This window comes from Saccopteryx leptura, chromosome 5, assembly GCF_036850995.1.
Source record: "Saccopteryx leptura isolate mSacLep1 chromosome 5, mSacLep1_pri_phased_curated, whole genome shotgun sequence".
NCBI classification, from domain to species: domain Eukaryota; kingdom Metazoa; phylum Chordata; class Mammalia; order Chiroptera; family Emballonuridae; genus Saccopteryx; species Saccopteryx leptura.
The window spans coordinates 209,948,475-209,967,542 of NC_089507.1; positions in this window are offsets into that span (position 1 = coordinate 209,948,475).

Here is a 19,068-nt window from a genome sequence, read left to right on the forward strand (position 1 = left end):
GTTCAACACGTGGGGCAGCCCAAGTTTCAGTGACGTGAAATGGGGAGAGGTCGCTTCTGAAACCATTTGTGGTTTATTTCTGGCCAGAAGACAGCAGAAACGGTGCCATAATTTCTGGCTTCTTTCTTTTCCGAGCTCTGCTCTAAGCCGAAGGGGCCTTCTCACCGCTCCTCTCTAGCTGAACACCCTCCACGCATTCTCCATTATCTACAGACTGAAACTGCAACACCCGGCCTGGCAGTGACGGCCAACACAACTTGTAAACACACCACCCCGTTTTCTGTCGTTCTCCCTGTGTGTATCTGATACCAACTTTTCCCTTCTTATAAGAACACTAGGCCCTGGCCAGTTGGCTCAGTGGTGGAGCGTCGGCCTGGCGTGCAGGAGTCCCAGGTTCAATTCCCGGCCAGGGCACACAGGAGAGGCGCCCATCTGCTTCTCCACCCCTCCCCCTCTCCTTCCTCTCTGTCTCTCTCTTCCCCTCCCGCAGCCAAGGCTCCATTGGAGCAAAGATGGCCCGGGTGCTGGGGATGGCTCCATGGCCTCTGCCTCAGGTGCTAGAGTGGCTCTGGTCGCAACAGAGCGATGCCCCGAATGGGCAGAGCATTGCCCCCTGGTGGGCGTGCCGGGTAGATCCCGGTCGGGCGCATGCGGGAGTCTGTCTGACTGCCTCCCCGTTTCCGGCTTCAGAAAAAAAAAAAAAAAAAAAAAAAAAGAACACTAGTCATATTGGATTAGAGGCCCACCTTAATGACCCATCTTAACTACTTATATCTGCAATGATCCTACTTCCAAATAAGGTTGCGTTCTGTTAGGAATGAGGATGGCAGTCATGGAGATGCTGAAATCTGAGTAAAGGTCTTGCATGACTGTTTCTTCACGAATCTGTATCTCATCCCCCCAAATGGGCATAACACCATCAACTTTGCAGGGTTGTTATGAGAATTAATTGAGATAATATTTGGAAATGCGCTGAGTGCTGACTTGAGCAGTGAGATCATCCACATTGGGACTATTCTCTAAGCTGATATCCCAGAAATGAGTATCAGATCTTATTAGAAATGTAAAACCCACGGTGGAAAAGTCCTAATTGCAGCTTTCACTTCTTCTTTGGCCGAAACTTAACTTGAGGCCAGGGACAGGAAATCGGAAGGCCGTACTTTCAAATTCAAGAGCCCTGGCCTGAAACGTGCCTTCTTCCGGGACTGGGCTGAAGCACTGGCTTACTTGATTAAAATATATCTTGCCCTGGCCAGGTAGGTCAGTTGGATAGAGCGTAGTCCTGAAATGCCAAGGTTGTGGGTTCGATCCCTGGTCAGGGCACATACAAGAATCAACCATTGAATGCACAAATAAGTGGAACAACAGATAGATGTGTGTGTGGTTGGCCCAAATGGCACTAATTGAATTTCTGTTATCTAACTCCCTGAGTAGGGTGATTTAAGTTATTTACCCTCTGGTTGGGGAGGAGAAATGCTAACTATTATTCTTAAGTGTCCTCAGGGAAGATAGGATTTTGCAGTTTACTCGATGGCTGTACACTGCTTGGCCTTTAACTATCTGTCTCAGTTTCCCTATTCCACTTGTCCTGGCTCACCAGCCTGTCTCAGTTTCACACACCCCCCCACTTCCCCAAAGCTGTCGAGGTTACCTACAAACTCCATCATCACAGATCCAACGATCAGTTCTTACTCCGTGTCTTGGCCAGTCTCTTGGTCGCATTCCTTGAAAGGTTTTCATCACCGGGCTTCTGGAAGGCTTCTGGAATAATATCTTCTCCTGGATCCCCTTCCACCTCATTTCCCGTGTCTCCTCCGGGTCCCTTGCTCACACCTGCTCCTCTTCCCACCCTCTAAATGTTGAAGAGTCCCGGGCTTCAGCCACGGACTTCCTCTCTTCTCTCACTTCCTAGGAGACCTGAGCAAGTCTCTTGGCTTTAAGTATCTTCTACAGGGGGTCCCTGGGTTACAACACAGTTCCATTCCGATGACAGTGACGTAACCCGAGTTTTGGTGTAAGTCAAAACACACCCTAGCCTAAGTCACTTACCTATCCTAACACAGTTGCAAAATCATAATCTAGAATATAAAAACACAACTAGGCCATAGAAGAACACTGTGTATTCTTCCGCTGCGTGCAAACTACTTCACCCATGTCGTCCTTAAGTAAGATGCTAACGGCATAAGCTGAAACACTCACGTCTCAATTTTTAAAAATTTTTATGGGAGTGATTGTCGTAAACTTGAAACATTGTCTGTTCGGGCTGTCGTAAACCGAGGACCCGTGTATGTAAAAGACCCCACATTATATTTCCAGCTCCTACCTCTCTCCTGAGCTCCAGACTCACAGCAGCACATTTCTAGCCAGCATCTCCACTTGAATATCTAGTAGGCATCTCAGATGGCTCCATCACACATCCATCCAGCAATTAAGCCAAATATTTCGGGGGAAGAAGACTCCACTCCAATCCAGTAGGAAGTCCTATCAGCGCTAGTGTCCAGCGCGTCTGACCACTTCTCACCACTGCTTGTCCACTGCCTGTCCAAGCCACCAGTATGTCTCCACGTTGGACTATGGCAGACACATCCTATCTGGTTTTCCTGGTTCCGTTCTTGCTCCCCTTTAGCCACTTTGCTGTGTAGCTGCCAGAGTCGTCCTTTAAAAACACCAATCTGATTAGGTCACTTCTGTGTTTAAAATACTTCATATCTCCTAGGACAGGGGTCAGGAACCTATGGCTCGTGAGCCAGATGCGGCTCTTTTGATGGCTGCATCTGGCTCGCAGACAAATCTTTAATAAAAAAAAATAATAACGTTAAAAATATAAAACATTCTCATGTATTACAATCCATTCATTTCCTACCGCTTGTGTTCATGGTTACAGGTGGCTGGAGCCAATCACAGCTGTCCTCTGGGTCAACACGAATTTTTATTTTTTTTATTTTGTATTTTTTGTATTTTTCTGAAGCTGGAAACCAGGAGGCAGTCAGACAGACTCCCGCATGCGCCTGACCGGGATCCACCTGGCACGCCCACCAGGGGGCGATGCTCTACCCATCCAGGGCATTGCTCTGTCGTGACCAGAGCCACTCTAGCGCCTGGGGCAGAGGCCATGGAGCCATCCTCAGCGCCAGGGCCATCTTTTGCTCCAGTGGAGCCTCAGCTGCAGGAGGGGAAGAGAGAGACAGAGAGGAAGGAGAGGGGGAGGGGTGGAGAAGCAGATGGGCACTTCTCCTGTGTGCCCTGGCCGGGAATCGAACCCGGGACTCCTGCACACCAGGCCGATGCTCTACCACTGAGCCAACCGGCCAGGGCCAACACGAAATTTTTATTGGCTAATGCGTAACGTACACGGTCATTGTATGGCTCTCACGAAATTACATTTTAAAATATGTGGCATTCATGGCTCTCTCAGCCAAAAAATTTCCCGACCCCTGTCCTAGGACAAAATCTAAACCCCACAAGGCCCAGGGAGAGAAAGGTTGGGCCTTCTCCATCTTAAAGACTGGCTACCACAGTCCACTTACCAAGAAGTGCCCCAATTTCCTTATTTCTTGCATTTTATTAGTAAAGAAATGTTGAAGCTTGTGGGGAATGTTGGACTGAGAAAATTGGCATTGCTTTAAGGAAAGGGTGCAAGAATCATCACATATTCTTGCAACTTAAAAATTAGATTAAAAAATAACTTTTAATAAAATTTGGTGGTTAGTTCCCTATTGTCTGTATTTATAACACTTAACACAATATTCCATAATTACAAAATCTGTGTCTCTTTACTGGGCCAGTAGTGCCTCTGGAGCATTGTGAATTAATTTTTTTTAGAAAAGAGATTCTGTACTTATCATAAGAATAGTGTAGTTGTTTTTCATAGTATTTTGTGTTCTTTATTTTATTTTGATTTGAGAGAGAGAGAGAAACATTGATTTTGTTGCCCCACTTATTTGTGCATTCATTGGTTGACTCCTGTGTGTGCCCTGACCAGGGGTCAAATCTGCAACCTTGAAGCATTTGGACAACAACCAGCTGTGCTTCCCAGCCAGGGCTTGTGTGAGTATTTTAATAGTGTTTATTGTTAAACAGAAGTAGTTACATTTTTATAAATTTTGTAAATTAAATCTGTTTCTATTTAGAGTTTCTTCATTTTGACCAGGGGAGAGTCGCAGAACTTTACGACCGTCACCATGATCTAATTCCAAAACATTTTCATCACCCCCCAAAATAAATATCCGTAACTGTGCCTGACCTAAAACAGTTCTGACCCTTTTTGACAAGTTCACATTTGGTGGTTTTGGACTATTCATAAGAGAAGGAAATTCAAGTTTGTTATAGAAAGAATGTCAAGGAAGATCAGGGTTAGCTTTTGCTGTTCAAAAATAGGTTGTGTGGCCCTGGCCCTGTGTAGCTCAGCTGGTTAGAGCATTGTCCTGATATTCCAAGGTGGTGGGTTCGATCCCCGGTCAGGGCACAGACAAGAATCAACCAATGACTGCATAAATAAATGGAACAACAAATGAATGTTTCTCTCTCTCTCTAAAATCAATCAAAAGAAACTGTGCAACAGGATAACAGCCTTGCAAAGCAGAGTTCTCACAATTCTTTTATCTCTCCCTAATACCAATAAGCAATTTCACAGTATTATTTCCCTTCTGTGAAATTCCTTATTTCTTATTTTCAGTTTCCTTCTGTAAACTGGCTCTCAGGGAAAAGGAAGAACTGCATTTGAGGAAACACTGAGGACAAGAGGGAAATCGCTGATTCTGCTTCCCATTTAACACTGTGAAAGAAGTCCCCTGCCCTGCTCCGCCGTCCGGCCGGAACAACTGGACAGCCTGGTGTGGTGGCCAGGCAGAGGGAGGCGCTAGTTAGCTCAGGTTGTCATAACAACATATCATGGGTGGCTTAAATAACAGCATTTGTTTTCTCACAGTTCTGGAGCCTGGGAAGTCCAAGATCAAGGTTGCTGGTCAGTTTGGTTTCTGGCAAATGATCTCTCCCTGGCTTCTAATGGCTGCCTTCTCACTGTGTTCTCACATAGGAGGGAGGAAAGGAGAGAGAGGAAGATGGAGAAAGAGAGAGAAAGAGGGAGAGAGAGAGAGAGAGAACCTCCCTGGCCTGATACCTCTTCTCACAGACACTAATCTTATTGGATTAGAGCTTCATTGCTACGACCTCATTTAACCTTAATTACCTCCTCACTCCAAATACAGTCACATTGGGGGTTAGGCTTCAACATATAAGTTTTGCGGCTCCACGATTTGGTCTATAGCAGGAGGCTTTGGCACTTAGTGGCCCCGAGCTGCCCAGGGATCCTGAATGGCCCAAGCAAACTCAGGCATGGCTGTGGAGGTGGTTGGAGAGCTCGCTAGAGGGACCACAGTACCAGAGCGAGGTACCGGATCTGGCCCCTCTGCTTAAAATCCACCATGCGCCATGGTGAATGGCAAATGTTTACTAAAAGAAGCAGTTGGATTGTGTCTTCTTTTTGTGGGTGTCGTGTGAGTGTCCCAAGTTCTCCAGCCTCCAGGAGTCACCCTTTCCTTGAACATCCACTGAATATCATCCGCCCGCAGATCTGCAGAAAATCCATTCGAGAGCCCAGGACAGGGTCGTGTGCTCCAGCGGGTCCATCCCATGGCTGTTCGTTGTGCTTTTTCCTCGGAAAGGCTCCATCGTGTCTCTGTGGTTCCCACCGGCCACGTCATCACCTCCTCTCCCTGTTGCTGTTCTTCTCCTAAACCATTTTGCTTCAGAGAGCCTTACAATCAGCTAAGGCCGGCACAGGTTTCACCGGTGGCCTGATCTTGTTTCTGCCTCCTGGGGAGCCGAGGCCTCAGATGCCACCAACGTGTCTTCCGGTTCATCCAGGCAGGCCTGCTCCCAAACACTCCGCCGGAGAATGTGACAGTTTTCTGGATCCTGATCGTCTCCCATCTTCTCTGGTGATCGACAAAGGGGGTTTCACAACCCGCCCGGGTACGGAGGTTGAATCTGAGGATGGCAGAAGGGATGGAAGACGGTGGGGAGGAAGAGACGACGGTGGGAAGCGAGTGAAGATGGAAAAGCGACCATAACTGAACCCGACTTAACTCGAAATTCACTCTGCAGCCAAGGTCCCCAGAGGGCTTGTTAAAGCACGTATTACGGGGCCTCCACCCCAGAACTTGTGATTCAGTCAGTTTGGGCTGGGGACCAAGACTTCTCATTTCTGTCAAGTCCCCAGGTGATGCTACTGTAGTCGGGGACCACAGGTCGAGGACAACTGACCTCATCCAAAGCCGGCTTGGCGACAGTGCACCCGCTTAGGACGCGCTGCTTCGCTTTTCACAACGGGTAAGCGGACCCGTTCTTTCCAAAACACCCTGGCGGCCAACAGCCGCGTCCATCTGTTTGTTCGTACTGTAGCAAGATGTCCAACGAATCCCTGGAGAAGCTAACGGGCAACTTGGATCCAACTCGTCGTTGTCTGTTGGAGGAAAGGCGTCCGTGCTTCGTAATGAGCCTGCGGTCGCTCTGCCGGGCTCTGTGGCCAGAGTAGAACACCTTGTCATCCAGCTGGGAAAGGCCTTACTTGATGGTATTGGACCAGAAAACCATCACAGTCTTCTGAATAGCACCAGCTTACACGTCACTAAGTTGGGAAGGCAGTGTGTGGTTTCTACTCTCAGAAACATGTTTATTTTCTTTCTTTTTTCTTTTTTAGTGAGAGAGAGAGAGAGACAGACAGACAGAGGGACAGGCAGGGACAGACAGACAGGAAGGGAGAAATGTGAAGCACGGCGCTCTATCCACTGCGCCACCGCCTGGCCAGGCTCAGAACATCTTGGTGGTGTGGAGAACAGGAGAGGGTGTGTGTCCCGCATTGTGCAACGGCCTGGGATGAGACTGTCACTACTCCCCTTCACTCATTCCGTCAGGACTCAGTAGTCAACTGCCTAGTTTGACCCTGAACGAAGAGGAACTATGCTAAGCGGGAGCAAGAGGGGTTGGAAGGGCAATAATGGCATGCATCCACGATTGCTTCAAGAGTAGGCCTGTGGGCCCTGGCTGGATTGCTCCGTGGATAAAGCATCGACTCAGTGCACTGAGGTTGTGGGTTCGATCCTCAATCAGGGCAGATACGGGAAGCAACCAATGATCGCACAACTAAATAGAACAACTAAGTGGAACAATGAGTTGATGCTTCTCTCTCTCTCGTTTCCCCTCTCTCGATCTCTTCCTTCTTCTCTCTTTCACTTTCTCCCAAATCAATGGAAACAATAAAAATAAAAAGACCAGGCCTGCGACACAGCTCCAGGCTGGGTGTACAGTGAGGCCTCAAGAAATGCAGCCCTGGTTATTATGGCCGTGATGAAGAAAAGTGTCCCAATCACAGCCGGCTACAGAACTCTCTCACCTGATTCAATTCACAGCCTCCTTCTGGGAGGAAATTAGCATTCCTGATAAATGCCTAAGCAATTTTCTGATAAACTTTAACAACATTAAACCTCTTTGGGGAATTCAGCTACCCAAACACTCAGCTGATTAGCAGACATTCTTTGTCCTGTATTCATTTTAATAATGATTACCCAACCATTATTCCTTTCTTGTGAAATATTCTTAACAAAGGAATACTCTGACTTGGCTTTGTGGCGAGATTGAAATAAAACTTTGACACATGCTTATAATGAATTTGTCTAAAAAAAAAAAATTAAAACAGTCATTATGGAGATAGGACATAAGAACAGTAGCTAACATTTAAGTACTCGCCGCTTGCCAGATGTTATAGGGAAGATTTTGTATAGCTCAATTTACTTTCTGTTGGTAATAGGTCAGGTTATACTAGCTTTGTTTTACTTATAAGATGATCAGAGAGGTGAAGCGACTTGCCCATGGTTGCACAGCTGGTGAATGGCAGAGCCAGGTTTTGAATCCAGGTCTGTCTGAGTTCAGAGCTGGAGCTAGCAATACCTACACTCTTCTGCCTTTGCCAAAGGAATTAGAGCAGGAGATGGAGTCTGGGATAGTCTCTGAGAGAGGGTGTAGGTGTAGGGCTGTGGGCTGCAGAGGAGGGAGAGGGCTTGGGAAGGAACCGAGGGAAGATGGGAAAGGAGGTAGGAGAAAGACAATAAGAAGGATATCCGGGAGCAACAGCATGGCCAGAGACAGCGCCGAGACCCAGGCATTTTTGGAGGACGTTGTAGAGTTCAATCTGGCGGCCGTAGGAGGTTATCCCCAGTCCTTTCAATAATAAGAACCTGTTCTCTGGAATCGTGGGCCCTATGTGCTGCTAGTTGAATATTTATAACTCTGGATCCAGAGAGCTCATCCCAGTTCCATCACTTACTAGCTGTGGGACCTTGGACAGGTCACTTTACATTTTCAGATTGGGGGTTCATCACAACATCTCTCTCTGAGGATTGCTGTGAGGCTTAAATGAGATAAACCATGACAAGTAATGAGCACATGGCTGGCCCTTACTAAGGACTCCATAAAAAGGTGGGGAGTTGCTGGTTTGATGAGCAACTGAATTATGGTGGCATTGCGTTACTATTTTCTCAGGACTAAGAAAAATCTTTTAACTTCTTATTTTAGTATAATTTCAGACTGTTAGAAAAGTTTCAAAAAATAGTACAAAGGATTTCTGAACACTCTTCACCAAGATGGATATATATATATATATATATATATATATCACAAAATATACATATTTTGTTTTCCCGAACTGGTTGCAAGTCAGGTGCAGCCTAATGGCCCTTTACCCCAAAGTACGTCAGTTTGTATTCCTTAAAAACAAAAACATTCTTTTATGTAGTCACGTACAATGGTCAAAATCACGGAATTGCCATTGATACAGTACTATTATCACCAGACCATATTCAGACTTCGCCCATTGTCCCATAATGTCCTGTATAGTAAAAGACAAGCTTGGATCACATATTGCATCCAGTTTTCCTGTCTACTTAGCTTCCTTGAGTTGGTAACAGGTCCCCAGTCTTCTGTGTCTCTCATGACCTTGACACTTTTGAAGAGTACAGGCCAATCGCTTTCTGTAGGTTTGTCTGTTGTTTCCTCCTGATTAGAGTCAGGAAGTGTGTTTCAGGCAGGAGAACATCTCTGTGTTGTATCATCGTGAACATTTTTGTTCACAACCTTAAAATAAGGTGCCTTTACGCGAAGAGTTGGGGAGCATTGCACCACCTGCATGAAAATCTCCCGATGGACTGGCTAAACCTGCAGACATCCCAGTCCCCCTGAGGGTGGGTGCGCGCCAGGAGACCGTGTGGTAAACCCGCATCCTAGGTGACCAGATCTGCCATGCTTTCCAGCCACAGCATTCCAAGACATGGCCAGCAGGTGGCGCTGCAGACCACACTTTTCCATGCAGCTTCTGCGTTTCTGGAACCTCTCCCTGCGGTGCTTCTTTGAATTCAAGCTGACATCTAGCAGAAGAGTTTGGCTGCTTACGATGCCTGCCTCCTGCTCTCCCCCACCTGTCCCTTCACAGTGACTTCTTTGGGTGCCCCAGGACCTCAGAGTGGACAGAACTCATTTGGAAGTTCCTAAGCCAGAGATGACACACTTCTAGAGATGAGAGCTAGCTGGGAACTGTGAAAAGAATAATAGTAATAATGACCCCAACTAGTGTTTACTGAGGGCTTACTACTGTGTCCTAGACACTGTGACAAGTACAACTCATTCACTTTCTCATTTAACAAGCACCCCCCGCCCCCGCCAGGAGGGGATTGCTACAGAGGCAGTAACCTGCCCAAACTCACAACGCAAGTCACTGTCACCACCTCCTCTTTCCACCTTGGCTGGAACTTGTGCTTGAGTGACAGGCGGGGTGGGGAACAGTGACATCTGTGGCGCCAGCATGCGCTCTGAGCACTCTGGGGGCATCCTGACAAGGGAGTGGACGCTCTTCCCTGACTGTGGGGGCCTGGTGACCGGGCAGGAAGCTGCAAGGGACAGATACTGGGTCAGTGCCCCTGTAGGGAAGGGGGGCTCAAATGGTCAAGAAGGCAGAAATGACAAGGATCACAGCCCATGGAGGATCAATAGGACTGCTGTAAAGCTGGAGGGGCTGGGGGCTTTAAAAGACGGGTGGGATAGTGTGGGGCATTCAGTCTATGAGATGCTCACTGTAGAGCAAATCGTACTCGCTGAATTTGTTTCCACTTACTTGATCCTTTCCTAAGAGATGGCACTGAGCCGATTTTTATGGGAAGGAATCCTGCCTGGGGCCATGGTGTGGAATGAGCCCGAGGACATGGGAGGTGGGGGTTTCTACGGCCGGCAATGAACAAGAGACCTGTCCTAGGAAACAGAGACGTTCGGAAGGTGTCCTTATGTATAAATATCTATTGCTATTGAGACAGACACTGCCAGTTGCTAATGCGAGTCTCTACCTCCCCTTTTTTCTTAGTAGCGAATCCCTGGCTTCCTTGAAGTGGCCACTTGCCCAGCTGAGGCAGAGAAATCACTGTATTCTGAGCTGATGGAACTTGCTGAAAATCCGTCATCTGGAACGTCTCAGACATCTGCCCTCTGCGGTGCCAGGGAAAGCTATTCACAGGGTGGTATCTCATTAGAGGCACGTGGATACAAAATTGTTAAAGGTGGGGGTGCTGGGGGACACTTCTGGCCTCTCTGTGCTGCTAGCTGCTACACAGTGAAGGAACCCGGTGCTGCAGTTGCTGCCTGTGCTCTAGGAGGCTGCTGAGGGAGCCCACCTGAACCAGGAAGGGGTGGGCTCCCAGGAAAAGGCTTTAGAGAAGGGTTAGATTTGGCTGGCTTGTCTCTTTTTTGCATTTTGATCGTCTCATCCTTTCTGCAGGATCCAGAAGGCAGTGGACTTGGAACCAAGCTGCAGCTGACATGTCATGTGAGCAAGAAATCAATCACTGTTTAGCTTCTAAGACCTTGGGGGGTTGTTTGTTGTGCAGCATAACCTGGCGAACCTGACTAATACACATGAAGAATGTTTTATGTAATAACGGCCAGTTAAAGTAAATAGAAGAGTCTTCTGTTTTGTAAAAGATGCTGAGAAGGTAAGAATTATGATTAAAGAGAGATCTAAGAAGGTCTTATTCAGAGGAAAGAGTCATAAAAATACTTCCCAGACATGAGAAAGACTGGTGCTTACCCATTTGTAACAAGATCAGGGGAAGGAATAAAAAGAACAATATTGAAAGGACAACATAAAGATAAAACATTAAGGGGAAGGCAAAGAAAATTTGAGGATATGGTGTTTATATAGAACTCAGCAGACGCCCCGATGTGGCTCATAAATAAAAAGAATGTTATTAAACCAATAAAGCCCCATTGCTGCTTATCCGGAGGCCACAGCAATGGCCTGTGGGAGACACATTTGGGAACATCTCTCTGGTCTCCAGACTTACGATTAGGAGCCACCGTGTTCTCTCTCAACGGCATCTGAACGCGCCCTCTCTGTCCTCATCAGCAGGCACATGGGTTTCCTGCTGAACTCCACTTTCAGGATGGCCTTCGAGGTGTCCCCAGGGATCCACAAAGTGAATAGCTTTTATTTTGAGTCAGACACGTCAATATATAGTGAGGACTCGGTTATTGGCTTTCGTAGAATGTGGCAATCGACCAGAGCGATGGGTTCAGATGGGGATGAGGAGGAAAGATGGCAGAGCGAAAGCCCAATGAGCCTCTTTAACTCCTCTCCAACGAACAGCAGCATCAGCAGAGACAAAATGACAGAGCAAGTAACAGAAGGACATGACATCTCTAATGAACTTGGCAGATGTGAGCGAATCTGCAGGAGTACCTCCAGACACACAGAGAATCTGTAACATTTTAAGGAAGACCTTGAGATCCCCTGCCTATCTCCTAGATATGACATAGGGGCAGGTTCCTTAAAAGGAGGGAAAATGGTCCCAAAGAGTCTGGCCAACATCTTCACAGGGCAGAAGTGGACTTAAGAGAGTTAGGAGGCCCTGGTCAGTTGGTTCAATGGTACAGCATCATCCCGGTGTATTGATGTATTCATGTGTTTGATTCCTAGGAGGTCAGGGCACACAGGAGAAACAACCATCTGCTTTCCCACCCCATCCCCCTCCCCTTCTCTCTCTCTCTCTCTTTCTCCCTCTTCTCCTCCCACAGCCATGGCTCGATTGGTTTGAGCACATCGGCCCTGGGCACTGAGGATAGCTCCGTGGAGCCTCCACCTCAGGTGCTAAAAATCGCTTGGTTTCGAGCGTGGTTCCAGATAGGCAGAGCATCAGCCCCAGATGGGGGTGCCAAGTGGAGCCCTGTCAGGGCACATGTAGGAGTCTGTCTCTCTATTTCCCTTCCTCTCACTTGGAAAAGAAGAAAAGAAAAGAGAGAGTTAGGAAGGGTCACACTACCCAGGATGGTGGAAGCTGGGCTTCTGGGAGGACCCTTATTTTTTCTGGGCTGGGCTCCTAACCCAAACCAACAATCTGCGTGCAGGGTGAGGAGAGGAGAGAGGGGAATGGCATTCTGATATTACCCTTTCACAGACCAGCTGACCAGAGAAAAAGAAGCTGGACCACACTGGATAAAGGGTGGCTCGAGGCTTTACCATGAGCCATAGGTCACAAAGGGATACAGAGGATATAAAGCAAGTAACTAATCAGGTTGATACGAGTGACAATATTGCATTGTGTTATCCTGCAAACAGAGACCGTACCTTCCATTGAAACACCGATGGGTGAATTTACAAAAACTGACCGTGGCCATAAAGACACTATCACTCCTTTCCCCCAAAATAGAAATAGTAAAGACCCCTCTCACCACCAAATAATAAAACAAGAAATTAAAACAAAAGTAGACAGCCTGACCAGGTGGTGGCGCAGTGGATAGAGCGTCGAACTGGGATGCAGAGGACCCAGGTTCGAGACCCCGAGGTTGCCAGCTTGAGTGCGGGCTCATCTGGTTTGAGCAAAAGCCCACCAGCTTGAACCCAAGGCCGCTGGCTCGAGCAGGGGGTTACTTGGTCTGCTGAAGGCCTGCGGTCAAGGCACATATGAGAAAGCAATCAATGAAAAACTAAGGTGTTGCAACGCGCAATGAAAAACTAATGATTGATGCTTCTCATCTCTCCGTTCCTGTCTGTCTGTCTCTCTATCTATCCCTCTCTCTGACTCTCTGTCTCTGTAAAAAAACAAAACAAAAAACAACAACAACAAAAAAAAACAAAAGTAGACATGAGACAAAAACCCAACCACATAGAAAATTTTAAACCTCAAAATTTTCTGTTTGAGAAAAAAAGGAAGTCAAAATTGCAAGTTCAAACCACACTGGGGAAGAAAAGGAAGAAAGGAAAGAGTACATGCCCAAAGCAACGAGATACAGCTAAAACCGTATCGAAGGGAAAATTAGTCTTGAACACTTATATTCCTGAAAAAGAGAAAAAGAAATGATTAAATATTCAACCCAGGAAGTAGATGAGCAACAGAATAAATCTAAGGAAAGACGGACAGAAGGAAGACAAGCAGAAATTAATGAATCAGAAAACGAAACCAGGGTAGAATCAATACACTGAAGTGATGATTCATTGTGGGGAAAAACACCTCACAGAGTAAAAATGGATACGCTACTTGCTAGCTTAATCAAGGAGAGAAAACCGCATGTGCAGAAGGCACAATTAGAAATGAGAAATGATAGATATAAGCACAATAAGAGAACATTTTAAGATGTGTTTTTAAATTACGTAAAAACAGATACATACACATGCAGTAGAAACAGAAGTCCAAGAAATAAAAATGGAGCAAAAAGTTAAAGCCTTCTGTATCAGTTTGCTGGGGCTCCCATAACAAAACAGCACAGACTGGGGGGGGGGGGGGGTCGGGGGGTATACAACAAAAATTTATTTTCTCATCGTTCTGGAGGCTGGAAGTCCAACTTCAAAGTGTTAGCAGGACTGGTTTCTTTTGAAGCCTCTCCTAGGCTTGCAATTTATTGATTGATTTTTAGAGAGAAAGGGAGAAAGAGAGAAATATCCATTTGTTGTTCCACTTACTCATGTATTCATTGGTTGATTGTTGTACGTGCCCTGACTGGGGATGGAACCTGCAACCTTGGTGAATGGGGACGATGTTCTAACCAATGGAGTTACCTGGCCAAGCCAACATTGGACTTTCAAAGGCAAAAATAATGAACCTTGACCCAAACTGTACACTGTATGCAAAATTAACTCGAAATAAATCCTAGGTCTAAATATAAAATACAAAATTAGCCTGACCTCTGGTGGTGCAGTGGATAAAGCATTGACCTGGAAATGCTGAGGTCGCCGGTTCGAAACCCTGGGCTTGCCTGGTCAAGGCACATATGGCAGTTGATGCTTCCAGCTCCTCCCCCCTTCTCTCTCTCTGTCTCTCTCTCCTTGCTCTCTCTCTCTGTCTCTCTCTCTCCTCTCTAAAAAAAAATGAATAAATAAAATACAGAATTATAAACCTTTTAAAATACTTTATTGATTTTACAGAGACAAGAGAGAAATGGGAGCATGGAATGGGAAGTAACAACTCATAGTTGCTTCATGTTAGTTGTTCATTGCTTGCTTGCTGTATGTGCCTTGACCAGGGAAGCCCAGGGCTTCAAGCTGGCAACCCTGGCATTCCAGGCCAAAGGTTTATCCACTGCGCCACCACAGGCCAGGCCAAAATTAGAAACCTTTTAGAAGAAAATATTCATGGCCTAAGGCTTGGTGAGGAGACACGACACCAAAAGCATAGCCATAAAAGAAAAATAATTGATAAATTGGACTTCATCAAAATTTAAAAATTTGCTCTATAAAGAACCCTATTAAGAAAATGAAATTCAAACTGTAATCAGGGAGAAAATATGTTCAAATCACATGTCTGACCCAGAATACACAATGAACTCTCCTAATTCAACATTAACGTAACAATCCAAGGCTCTGGCCAGATAGCTCAGTCAGTTAGAGCATCACCCCAAAACACCAAGTTGTGTGTTCAATCCCCAGTCAGGACACATATGGGAAATAACCAATGAATGCACAACTAAGTAAAACAACAAAAGAATGTTTCTCTCTCTCTTTTCTTTTCTCTGTCTCTCTAAAGTCAATCAATAAAAAATCCAATTAAAGCCTGGCCTATGGTGGCGCAGTGGATAAACCTTCAGCCTAGAACGCCAAGGTTGCCGGTTCGAAACCCTGGGCTTCCTTGGTCAAGGCACATACTGCAAGCAAGCAATGAACAACTAGCCTGAAACAACTATGAGTTGTTACTTCCCATTCCATGCTCCCCTTTCTCTCCTGTCTCTGTAAAATCAATGAAGTATTAAAAAAAAATCCAATTAGAAAATGTGTAGACTTGAACAGAGACTTCACTAAGGAAGATGTAAAGAAGGGAAACAGGCACATGAAAAAACTTTCAACATCATTAGCTGTTAGGAAAATGCAAATTAAAGACACAGTGAGGCCCTGGCCAGTTGGCTCAGTGGTGGAGTGTTGGCCTGGCGTGCAAGAGTCCCGGATTCGATTCCCGGCCAGGGCACACAGGAGAAGCGCCCATCTGCTTCTCCACCCCTCCCCCTCTCCTTCCTCTCTGTCTCTCTCTTCCCCTCCTGCAGCCAAGTCTCCATTGGAGCAAGAGTGGCTCTGGTGGCGACAGAGCGACGCCCCGGATGGGCAGAGCATCGCCCCCTGGTGGGCGTGCCGGGTGGATCCCGGTCAGGCGCATGCAGGAGTCTGTCTGACTGCCTCCCCGTTTCCAACTTCAGAAAAATACAAAAAAAAAAAAAATAATAATAATAATAATAAAAAGACACAGTGAGATACCATTTCACACCTACTGGGATGGCTAAACTGGGATGGAAAATACCAAGAATACCCAGAGCCGGTGAGTGCACTTTTTGTATAGCCCTGCCTTCTAGAACCCTGGCAATGTTTCACATGCCCAATAAACAAATAAATAACCCAAACAACCAGGGTGTATGGGAGAAACCCCAAATGGCATACAAAGAATAACAAATAACACCTGTGTCACAAGTGGCTGAGATAACCCCACTGAAGAACACAGGAAATGGAAGAACTAACCTACGTAACTTTGGAAGAGGATTTTGACTGAACAATGAAGGGCTACAGACCAAAGGAAGTGTACACAAACGTGCTCTATTTGGTAAAAATCACCTCAGTCTATCAGACCCTCCCATCCCTGCTGCTCTGATCACCCTTCAAGTGGAGCCCTTTCTTTGTTTCCTGCCGCCCTGGGTTTCCACCCTCTTGACTTCGCATTTCATGGCTCATCTACCTTCCAAGTACCTCCTGGAGCCCCAGCAGACAGTGTGGAATCATCGGAAAGAGTGAGAACAGGGTGAGATATACCCGTTGGGGGGCTCTGTGATCTGAACAGGAGTGATATGAAAATGCAACGGAGGGTCCACTGAGCATGTGCAGCCCAGCAGAGGGCATGGAGATAATTAACAGCTGACTATAAATTGGAGGAGCTATGTGATAAGGGCCTGGGGCAGCCCATAACTGGGGAAAAGAGTGGAATGTTAGGTTAAGCGACAAGAGACTTCAAATCAAATCACCAGATACGTATGAAGTACCCAACCCGGTGTTGCAATGAGCCCGTGGGTGACACAAAGACGTATAAGATCTATTGCCTGCCCTCAAGGAAACTATAATCTACTGAGGGAAGTTAGACCTACAACTCAGGAGACGTTAGATAACAAAATATTTAAATAGCAGTTCACAATACCACGTGACCAGTGGCGAAATGAACTGTAGAGCTGAAAACAGGCTTCTAGAATTCTGAACCAGGAGAGGCTATTTGATTACTTAGGGTCTAGAGAGGCGCACATTTTCTTACTAGAGGAAAGGAAGGGTTAACTGAGCCACGCAAATTAATGAAATTAAGTTTTATTTTTATAGAGATCAATAAAGTTGATAAACCTTTAGCTAGACTACAAAAAAAGAGAGAAGACTCAAATAAAATCAGAAATGAAAGAAGAGCCTGACCAGGCGGTGACGCAGTGGATAGAGCATCAGACTGGGATGCAGAGGACCCAGGTTCGAGACCCCGAGATCGCCAGCTTGAGCACGGGCTCATCTGGTTTGAGCAAAGCTCACCAGCTTGGACTCAAGGTCACTGGCTTGAGCAAGGAGTTACTTGGTCTGCTGAAGGCCCACGGTCAAGGCACATATGAGAAAGCAATCAATGAACAACTAAGGTGTCGCAACAAAAAACTGATGATTGATGCTTCTCATCTCTCTCTATTCCTGTCTGTCTGTCCCTATCTATCCCTCTCTCTGACTCTCTCTGTCTCTGAAAAAGAAAAAGAAATAAAATGAAAGAAGAGACATTATAACTGATGACAGAAATAAAAATGGTTGTAAAGAGACTACTGTGACTAACTTCATGCCAACACACTGGGTAAGCTACAAGAAATGGGCGCATTCCTAGAAACATAAAACCAACCAAGATCGATTCATGAAAAAACAGAAAATCTGAACAGACCTATAACTTGTAAAGAGAGTAAATCAGTAATAAAAAATCTCTCAGCAAAGAAAAACTCAGGACCAGATGGCTTTGCTCAGAATTCTACCAAACATTCAAAAAAGAATTGATACCAATCCTTCTCAAATTCTTTCAAAAATATTGAAGAGGAGGGAATACATCCCAAGTCATGGTATGAGGCCAGCGTTGCCCTGATGCTGAAGCCAGACAAAGTCAGTACAGGAAAAGAAAACTACAGACCAAGATCTCTGATGACCATAAACGCAAAATCCTCAACAAAATGCTAACAAAACGAATTCAACAGCACGTTAAAGTGATCATACACCACGACTAAGTAGGATTTATTCACGGGATGCAAAGATGGCTCAATGTACACAAATCATACCCCATGTTAGCAGAATAAAAGATAAAAATCACACAATTATTTCAGTAGATGCAGAGAAAGCATTTAACAAAATTTAACCCCTTTCATGATACAAAATACTCAACAAACTGAAAAGAAGAAAACTAACTCAACATACTTAAACCCATATTTGAAAAGCCCACAGCTAATATCATATTCAATGGCGAAATTCTGAAAACTTTTCCTCTGATTTTAGGAACAAGGGCAAGGATGACCACTATAACTACTTAGATTCAACAGAGTACTGGAAGTCCCAGATAGAGCAATTAGGCAGGGTACTTCTAAAATGGTTCTGTACAGGGACAGTGCTTAGAGAACCGCTCTTGATCGAACTGCAGGTCCAGAAAGCTTGCTGGGGTCCTGGGGGGTGGGTCTGAAAGCAAGCTGGGCTTGAGTGGGTCTGGGGCATGCAGGTGATGGGTCTGCGTCGACCCATGTGCCCAAGATGCCAGGGTAGTGGTAAGATATTCCTTTAAAACCAGCCTACCTGCTTGGGGGTTTCTGCTGCTAGTTCTACTACAGGCCCCATGAGATCACTTGCTGCAAGAGAAAAGCCTTCTCTAAGGGAAGTAGAGAATTCAGCTCTGGATTCTTTAGTGGCCCCAGGTGGGAAATTGTTTCTTCTGGCCCATAAAGCAGCTGTCTGTGTTGCTGTGCTTTACTATCAGTGTTCCTCTGCGGGCTGAGAGAAGCAGGCCCAACAGATGTGTGTGTGTGTGTGTGGGGGGGGGGGGCAGGGATTTATGCACCAGACTCCAGGGAAAATCCTCAGGACGCTGTTACAGATTCTTTCTTTTTTTTTTTTTTTTTAATTTTTTAAAAAAAATTATTGATTGATTTTACAGAGAGAGGAGGGGAGAGAACAAGAAGTATCAAGTCATAATTGCTTCACTTTCGTTGTTCATTGATTGCTTGTTGTATGTGCCTTGACAGGGCGAGCCCAGGGTTTTGAACTGGTGACCTCAGCGTTCCAAGTCAATGCTTTATCCGCCACGCCACCACAGGTCAGGCCAGATTTCTCTGTTACATGAGCCAGGTGCAGCCCCCAAATCCAGTCTGCCTGAGGGGGATGTCAAGCCCGTAGTTAGGGGACAGGTCAGAATCTCAGAAGAGAGGTCTGGACCAAAGACATATACAGCAGGTCCTTGAATAATGCTGTTTCATTCAATGTCATTTTGTTGTAACATTCATGAGAGGCCACAAGACCTT